This window comes from Vicugna pacos, chromosome 2 (genome assembly GCF_048564905.1).
Source record: "Vicugna pacos chromosome 2, VicPac4, whole genome shotgun sequence".
Classification (NCBI taxonomy): domain Eukaryota; kingdom Metazoa; phylum Chordata; class Mammalia; order Artiodactyla; family Camelidae; genus Vicugna; species Vicugna pacos.
In genome coordinates, this window is record NC_132988.1 from 105,222,998 (window position 1) to 105,232,648 (window position 9,651).

General features: G+C 36.2%; 1 long non-coding RNA gene across 1 annotated transcript; it reads left to right on the top strand.

The window, feature by feature from the left end:
• The first annotated feature begins 4,995 nt into the window (after positions 1-4,995).
• LOC140700565 (uncharacterized) lies at positions 4,996-8,980 on the top strand. The gene is made up of 3 exons (XR_012078965.1): positions 4,996-5,275; positions 7,652-7,730; positions 8,919-8,980. It is a non-coding gene; the product is annotated as an uncharacterized lncRNA (long non-coding RNA).
• The last annotated feature ends 671 nt before the right edge of the window (positions 8,981-9,651 follow it).

The following is a 9,651-nucleotide window of genomic DNA, read 5'->3' on the forward strand; positions in this document are numbered from 1 at the left end:
GAAAAAAGAGAAAGACCTTTAGAAATGGAATCTTGAACATTAGATGCACATTTCCCTTCTTTATTTGCTTTTGTTTTTAAATTAATGAAATACTTTTAACATATTTGTAAATGGAAAGAAATACAATCACCCCTCATGTATCAATTATCGAGATTTGATGATTACCCCAATTTTGCTTCATTGATCTACTTCCTTTTGAATTTTTTTACATATGTTTTGAAGGAAATGCCAGATAACAAGTTACTATCATTTCCAACAAAGTTAATCACTTCTTACTATTATCTAATGGTTAGTCTCTAGTCAGATTTCTCCAATTGTCTATAAAATATTTTTATTGTTGTTTTGTTTGAATTATAAGACAAACAAGGTACCATTAACATTTCTTTGCAGCAATGCTTAACTTTTTTCATCAAGTGCGTATGCTTCTCACTTTAGTTTTCATGCTGTTGACCTGAGGCAACAACTTCACCCGTTGTCAGGCAGAGTGTAATATATTCTTTATTTGTCTTTTTACCTCTTTTTGTGTCATTTAACTTGTCCCCTTTGGGTACTGGGTATTAACATATGGAAGTTAACTACAGAAACTTAGGTAGTTTCTAGTCAAATTCAGGTTTGACAAGGGTACTTCATGCTTTGCTTTCTATTACTTCACACCCGGACGCTAACAATGGCTGCTTCCCCTCCCTTTAGGATGCTAAGATTAACCAGTGGGTTCCGGTAATAGCAGGTTGATCCCTATAATATATTTTCCATTAAATGTTCATTTAATGGTCTCATCCATTGATGATTACCACCTGAATCAGTGATTTCACTGGACTTCACAAAATGTTGATTTTCTAATTTTGTCATTCTTCCCACATTTGTTAACTGGAATTCCTGTTTAAACTATTTCTTCACCTCATCTATTCCTGTTTGGTTACATTGCATTACATGATTTACAGAAAAAGGCAGGATTCATACTAAATTCTTTTCTTTTAGTTGTCAAATAAAGGAATGAGAAAGGAATTGGTGTCCTAACTTTTTCATGAAAAAATATAATTCAATTTTTGAATATGTAAACACAAGTATATAAGAAATAGAGACTGTATTAAAAAAAAATCATACTTCTCTCCTGAAATAATCAGACTCTTCCCTATTTTTTATCTTTCCCTCGTGATAACCATCTTATTGGTGTTGTGTTTATCTTTACTATTTTTCTTTTTTTAAAATACAGTATTTTTATTTTTTAATTTTTTGGGTGGGAGGAATTAGGTTTATTTATTTTATTTACTTACTTACTTATTAATGGAGGTGCTGAGGATTGAACCCAGCACCTTGTGCATGCTAAGCATGCACCCTGCCACTGAGCTACACCCTTCCCCTTTACTATTTACAAAAACCAGCAGATGCCTATTTCTTCCCACTTATTACACTAAAGAAGCACAATGTACATCATGTTCTAGACCTTATTTATTTCACTGAACAAATACCATGGAGATCACTCCGTATCAACGTACAGAGATCTTTACTGTCATTTTTTTTTTTTATGGCTGTTAGTGTTCCTTCCTGTGAAGGTATCATCGTTTATTCAGGCCTTTCCCTATTGATTAACCTTCACCATTGTAAATAATATCACAGTGGATAATCTTCTGCCTCAGTCTTTTGGCAAGTAAGTATTTTTGTATATTTTGGGTTACACTTTGGAAATCATTTATCTCAGTCAAAGTATAAATGCAAGAATAATGTTCCAATTATTGCCAGATTTTACTTTCATAGAGATACAATCCTCCCACTCCCGCCATCCGTGCAGGAGAGAGCCCCTTTTCCCACAGTCCTGCCAAGAAAGTGTGCTGTTTAACTTCTGGATTTTGCTAGGCTGATAAGAAAGAAATAGTATTTCAGGGTAGTTTCAATATTTCATTATATTATTACATATGAAGTTGATCTTTTTTCATATGTTTAAGGTCTGCTTTCTATGTTCTGCATATTTTCTGGACTTTTTTCCTCTCTAGTTTTAAGAACTTCTTTTCTCTTAGAGATATTCTTTTATGGTAGAATTTGAAAATATCCTTGCATTTTGTCCTTTGTATTTGGCTTTTAATTTTAGTGGGGTTTTTTTTTTTGCTAGTCAAATTTTTAAAAAATATTTTTCTATAGTTGAATGTATCAACAATGTCTTTTACTTTTAGATTTTGCTGTACAGTTAGGAAAGTGTTTCTTGCTCTAAAGGTATTCACTCATGTTTCTTACTAAAACATTATGAGTTTAGTCTTTAGATTTGAGTCTCTGATTTAGTTAGATTTTATCCTGGTATCCAATGTGAAATATGGGTACAACTTGATATTTCTTAGTGGCTATTTTCCACAATATGTTTTTCCCTATTTTTATGCATTAAGTTGTGTCCTCCTAAAAGGGTCTGTTGAAGTCTTAACCCTAAGTACTCCAGAATGTGAAATAAAATCTCCACAGAGATAATCAAATTTAAATGAGGGCATTAAGGTCGACTCTAACCCAATATGATTGGTGTTTTTATAAAAAGGAAATCTGGACACAGAGATGGACACTCACAGAGGGATGACTATATGAAGAGACACAAGGAGACGATATGCATCTAAAAGCCAAGGAACACATGACGCCCCGTAAGCTGGCAGCGAGGCCAGGAATGGGTGCCTCCGTGGAGCCTTCGAAGAAAGTGTGACTTTGCCTTCTCCTTGATTTTGAACTTTTGGCCTCCAGAGCTGTGAGACAACACATTTCTATTGTTCTAAAACACCTAATTTGTGAGACTTCTCATGGGAGACCTGGGAATGTAAACCACCCACTGATTGGAGGTGCCATCTTGAGCATATATTGCATTCACCTGCAACTTGGGTATACTTCTGAACTTTCCATTTTGCTTCATTTGGATTATCTGTCTGCTCACGTTGCAGTGTCACCGTATTTTAATTACTGATGGCCTACAATGTTCTCATATCTGGTAGAGGCGCCCTCTTCTGTTCTTTTTTTCTTGCAATTTACTCCATACTCATGCTTATTTATTTTTTTCATTTGGAATTTTTTTAAATAAGCAAACAAACTGACAAATGAGCAAACTAACAAACTGTTAACTCCAGGAAAAAGGAGTTGGTGTTATCAGGGTTACAACATTTTCTATTCTAGGGTTCACTCAAACCAGCCTCTTCAACTAGCCCCCAGACCCTGTATCCCATACTAGTATCCTCCCGCTAATCTCTACAGTTGCCCAGACTTCAAAAATGGTTTCCAGTGGCTATTGAAATATTTCTTCACAAAGACTGCAAATTTCTTGGATTTGCAAGGGCTCTCTGAGAAGTTTTTCCCATCCTTAGCAGCACTCTTCTGGATACATACATATCCTCAATAATTATGTGTTGAATGGAATCCAGTTGTTTAAATACCGATTTTAAAACTGTAAAGGAAGATTTGCTAAATGGTCTGTCATTTAGACTTCCAAATCACTTGGAATGTAATTTAAGTAATAGAGTGCAGTGAAGTGAATATTGGATATGCAAACTTAAAATCTGGGTTCTAATATTCTCTCTCTATTTTATATAATTATACATTACTTATATATGTATATAATATATATTTATTCATTCTTATAGTATAGTATGTGTATTTATAAATATATGTATAGTAAAAATGTCAATATACATATATAATGAGTATATTATAAAAGACACTTATATAATAAATATATTTATTCAATAATATAGAAATGATTATATAATACTATTGTGTATTATATAATTATGTATACTTTATTATATAATTATAATGACATATAAACATGTCATATACTTATATATGTAACACAATATATATACTGTCTTATTAAAGTCACATATACTAAGACATTTAATAACTTTGAGACCCTCTTCCCAGCTTCCTGAATTATAGAATCCAGGATCAGAAGGCCCCCCTCAACAGATTTTTGCAAGGCTGAGATGATCATGAGGATGAGAAGTTCCTGCTGGGATGTCTGGCTGTCTCCCTGGTCTCGTCCCATCCTTGCTTCTGTCTAACCTTCCCTTCCTGGCTCACTCAGCTCCAACTATATTGGCCTCTTTGCTCTCCCTTCAATGGATCAAACCCAGTCCTACCTTAAGGCCTGGGCAGTTGCTCATCCCATGGCTGGAAGAGTCCTTGCATTTTCATTTGACTTGCTCTGTGATTTCCTGAAGTTTTAAGCTTCACTTTTCTTGTACAAAAGCCTGCCTTCTCAGTCACTTTACCTGCTTAACTTTTCTTGATAGCTCTTATTTCCATCTGAAGTTATATTGCATGTTTGTTACTTTACTCATTATCCATTTCACTGAGATCCAAGTCCCCTGAGGAGAAAGATGTTGCCCTCTGCACTTTGATATTCCCCGGCTTAGAACAACAATGCATTAGGTGTTCAATACATATTTGTTGAATGAATAACTAAAATGACATAACATGTGTAAAACAGCCCGTAATAGTTGTTTGATGGACAACACCTTCCTTTTTCAATTATTCTACAAAGTGGTTTTTGTCATTATTATAGTTAACACTGAAGACATGTGTAAAACATGCCTTATTCCTTCCCTACTGTCTACACCCCTGACCTCTGGGTAATAAAGACCTAAATAATCTGATTCCTTCTGCTGAACCGCATGCTCTGGGTGTTGTTTTTTCCTCTCCCAGCCCCTCCTGCACTTGACAAGAGGACAGAACATTTTTAAACTCCCCTTTCCCTGTCATTGGTCATGCTGATTTCTTGGGTTCTGGATATGCTCATGTGTCCAATTACATCTGGGATGTTTGCTTGCCAAACACCAGCAGAAACTACATCTCTGCATTTGCTTTCCACTGTCGGATCTCCAGCCTGTAACGGCGTCTCTCTTGGCGGTTATCATTTCGGTGGTCAGGACTTAATGGTGCTCTCAACTAAAATGGAAGATATTCAGGCTGGCCTGACTTCCTCATTCTTCACATGGAAAGGTCTTGCTATCACTGGTTTGCTTTAAAATTTTGCAGAGTAATAGTCTGAGATTGAGGAAGAGAATTGCCTGTCCTACTGAAAGTTCAGTAAAGTATGCAATTCAAGGAAGTTTCTGACCAAGCTTGATCTTTCTCTGAATTGTCAAGGCCCAGACACTCAGGACCAGGGGGAGACATGGAAATCAGCCTCTGTATCACGGCCCTTTTGATGGACTTGGTGAGAGAGAAGGTCTAATCGCCAATGAGAAGTGCTTAAAATGACAAGGAGCAGGGCAAAGGTCAAAAGACCGAGGAAGGAGCTCACATTCACCAGGTATGCATTCTGTACACGGTCTTCCCTGGGAGCTCAGCTGGGGGCACTCAAGTGGTTCTCAGGGCAGCGCACGGCTGGCAGCTCGCACACAGCGCTGGCTTAGGAGTATCCTACAGCTTTCCTCTTAAACCCTCTGTGCTCTAAATGCTCATGTCCCCTCGAAATTATCTGCTGAAACAACCCCGAGGGTGATGGTCTTGGGGTGCTGTGGCCTTTGGGATGTGATTAGGGCACCCTCACGAATGGGGTTCGTGCCCTCACAGCAGTGACTGGGGAAAGCATCCTTGCCACTCCCACCACAGGGGAAAAGATAGCTGTTCACGAAGAAGGAAGTCCTGGCCACTGAGCCTGTTGGCACCTGGATCTTGGACTTTCTAGGCTCCAGAACTGTGAGAATTAAATGTTTGTTGCTTAGAAGCCAACCAGTTATGATATGTTGTCATAGCAACCCAAATGGCCTAAGATAAGCCCTCTTTCTTGACTTTGTCTGGAATAGTGGTTCCCAAACTTTATACAGTTAGGGACACTGCCTTCACTACTTTGGTCATATCGGAGTACCACCTGTACAGTTACTTGTTTTTACTTTTTTTTCTAAGACCAACTTATTTTAAAAAATTATATCAATTTATTGTGAAAGAAAATGTTACATTGTTCATTAAACCATCTTCTGTAGTCATAGAAAGTAACTTAATTAAAATTATTATTGTATCACCTAAAATTACATCACTTATCACCAGTCTTGAGTCCCTACCTTTCTTTGAGAAAGACTAGAAACCTTGTCTTCAACCCCAGACTACATGAATGACAAATTAAAGTTCTCATTTTCTGTCTGACTTTATTATGACACTCGATCACCCAGTTGGTCTGAATCCCAAATTGTCTCTGCTCCATTCTATTTGTCTGGGACTCCTATTAATTACTATGAATTCCCTCATCTCCAGCCAGTTCTGTGGACTAATTTAAGTTCTAGTTTGGATAACACTTGGTTTTAAAGTTAAAGCAGGTCTAACATTCTCTGCCACTACGAAAGACAACCCTCCTCCATCGCCCCCAAACCTAGAGTTCAATCTTTCTTTCTTCCTTCTTAAAGATTTAACTTCCCAACCGAAGCCAGGTATCTTTAAGTTTTCCCAGCTGGCATATAGAATCTACCCCCCCCCCGTAAAAAAAAGAGAGACATGAAATCATTTTAAAAAATGTCAGTTATGAACCAAATTCAGTTATAGATGCTCTATAAATCTGAATCCATCCAATACTTTCAAACCAGTCACTGTAATCCCCATTTTACAGGTAAGTAAAATCTACTGAAGAGAGCATAGGAAACTTGCAAAGGTAATGCAAGGATAAAGCTGAGAGGCAAACCAAGTTGTATCTGACAAAAGAGTGTGTGCTTATTCCAGTAAAAATCCTGTAGATGGGAGTCCATTGGCATTTCAAAGATACGACACGCAGAGTTGATAATCCCTCTTAAACTGACAAAAACTCAATCATTTTTGTGATTCAAATAGCTACCAAATATATGTGTTTCTGATTCAAACTGCACTTAAGGCATGAAAAGACTGTTTTCAAAGAGCCATTTAATGTTGAAGAGCCTTATAAATAGAATTAGGCGACTCAAGGTGGCTAACTGAGAAGATCTATTTCTTGTTTCAGTCTTAAATGTGCTGAAATGATACCCAGTTCATAGTGCTACCATTGATATGCCCAGAGGGTAGGGTCCTGTGACTGCTTAATCTCATGTTCCCTCAGAGCAGAGGACTGCATAATCTTTCATTGTGTGAGGGCACCATAATTCATTGGAGCATTTCTCTCTTTCTGGATATTTGGTTGATTTCCTTTCTTGCTTATACGAATAATCCTGTTATTATTAGTTTTAAAGTTCAATTTGATAGGCAAGGAGATGATATTTCATTTTTAAAGTGATGTGTTTTATAGTTTACGAGTTGAAAAGTGAGTCTGTGTGTACATGAGACATTAATTTCTTTTTTTTTTTTAACAATTTTCAGTATATATAATTCTGCGTCTGTTTGTATGGCTGCCTTTTTCTCATTGACTCGCTCACTTCATGAACACAGGGGCCTTGTTTGTGCTGTTTAGTGGTATTTTCCCAGAGTCTAGAATAGTACCGGGCACACAAACAAGCAGATTAAATAGCAGAGGTTCCCAGTGGTTTACCTAAGAATCTTAATAGAGCTTCCCTTAGAATGAAAACGTTACAGAAACTAGCACAAAATCTGAATGTAAAGTACATTCTTCTGGCCAGACAGCTCATCCTGAGTTCAGGCTACATGATTTCTTAGTGTCACATAGATCTCAGCTAGCAGATGTGGGTCTGAATGTCTGCTTTCTCACTGTAAATTTCTGATTCAACTATAGAGAAACATGGAAGTTTGACCCTCCCTCTTTGGGCCTTTAAGTTTTGGACAACAAAATTCTCTGGAGAAATGAGAAATGAGTAAGTGAATAAATACTTGTTTAAAAATTAGAAAGTCCAAGTTGCAAAAAAAAATTCATGAGTTATGAAGGAGAGACGACTTAACAATGAGAAGTTGTGATATAGACCAATCTTTTACTTCTTCCAAACTTTCGCTTAATGAAAGTGGAAAGAACTTTTGTTCTTCCATCACACTGTATGTGTTTACCGTGTGATGGAATTTTACTAAACTTTTCAAGTTTGAAAGCTTTACTACATAACCCAATTAAAATTCCTGAAACACATACATGCACTCCCCTATACATGCACAATAAAGTCAATAAACTTTGTTTTACCCTCAGAAAGAAACTTCTTAGCTGGGGGGGGGGGGCTTTCTTATAGCTTTTACAATGAGCCCAGCACTGCGTTCAACACTTAATATTCATTAGCTCAGGTGACTCTAAGGTAGTTGTCCCAATCGACAGCTGTGAAAACTGAGACACAGGAAAATTAATGGACCTGTTCCATGACAGACAGAAAGCCTTAAGAGGCAAAAGTAGAATTTCAACCAAGGCAGTCTGGCTCAGAGTCTGACTCCTTAACCAGGAAACATAATTCTGCAAGCCAAGCCTTCTACTCCTTCTGCATGTGTATGTCTAGCTTCTCTCTCTTTGTAATAAAAGTTTATAAATTTAGTGTTAATTACATCCTGGGTGCAAATCTAAGTGATGTGTTACACATACTAACTCATTTATACTTCAAAATAACCTCACAAGGGGTACACTATTAATACCATTTCTACTTTGCAAATGAAGAAACTAAGACAAACTGAGGTCAAATAACTTGATCTAAGTTATATGTTTGTAGGAGGTAAATCAAGACAATGACCAAGGAACTGAAACTTACTCTTAACCCCTTTGCATCCTCTATTTTTCCTCTCTCTTTTCCTCTCCTTCTCACTTCAACACTTCCTCCTTTTCCTTCTTTTTTTTTCTCTTCTCCTCTCCATATCTCCCTATCTCTTCTTTATCAATCAAAAGATTATAGCCACATATTGTCTTCAAACCTTTCAGTTTTTAGTTTATAATGTACTTTCAATTAAAATGGTAACCAGGCACCCACCATCTCCCATTTATTTTACAATACAACACAAAAAATTTCTATAAGTTGTAACAAAAAATAGAAAATAAAATAGTTCTCATTAACATCTAGTTCTTCTATCTTTTCTAGGCACAGGAGTCACTGTTTTCTAGTCCTTATTATAATTAGATGGGATCATATGACAAGTTATGGCCAATAGACTGTGAACAGAAGTGACACTTGTCACTTTCAGACTTGGCAGTGGAAAAGTCTCACCTGTAGCTGGCAGAGCAGCAAAATCAAAGTACATTGGGTCACTGAATCTCACTACATGGAACACAATTCCAATAAAGACATGTTGATAACTTTGCTTATTTCTCATTTATTTGCATAAGAAAGAAACAAAATGTCATATTTAAAACATTGATATTATGGGTTTACTTTATGTTATGGTTTAGCCTCATCTATTCTGATTAATATTATAGCCAAAACTTACAGCTAATTTAACAAAGCTTGTGTAGTTTTGTTACAAATTAAAGACAGTACAAGAAAAGGAAGTAATAAGCTCACTTTACTTATGAATGTAGATTAAAAAAATCTAATAATCATATGTATGTATATTATATTATTATATATTGTATAATATAAAAATAAATTCCATAAGTTTTATAAAATCTGGTATGATCCCTAAGTTAGGTTTATCCTTGGAATGCAAGATTGGCTTAATATTGGAAAGTCTACAAATATGGTGATATGTTACATTAATGTAGGAGAAAAGTGAAGTGGTTATCTAAATAGATGAAGAAAGATACTTAATAGATTTTAACATGCATTCATGATTTAAAGATTCCTGATAAACTGAAAATTTAAGGACCCTGTCTAT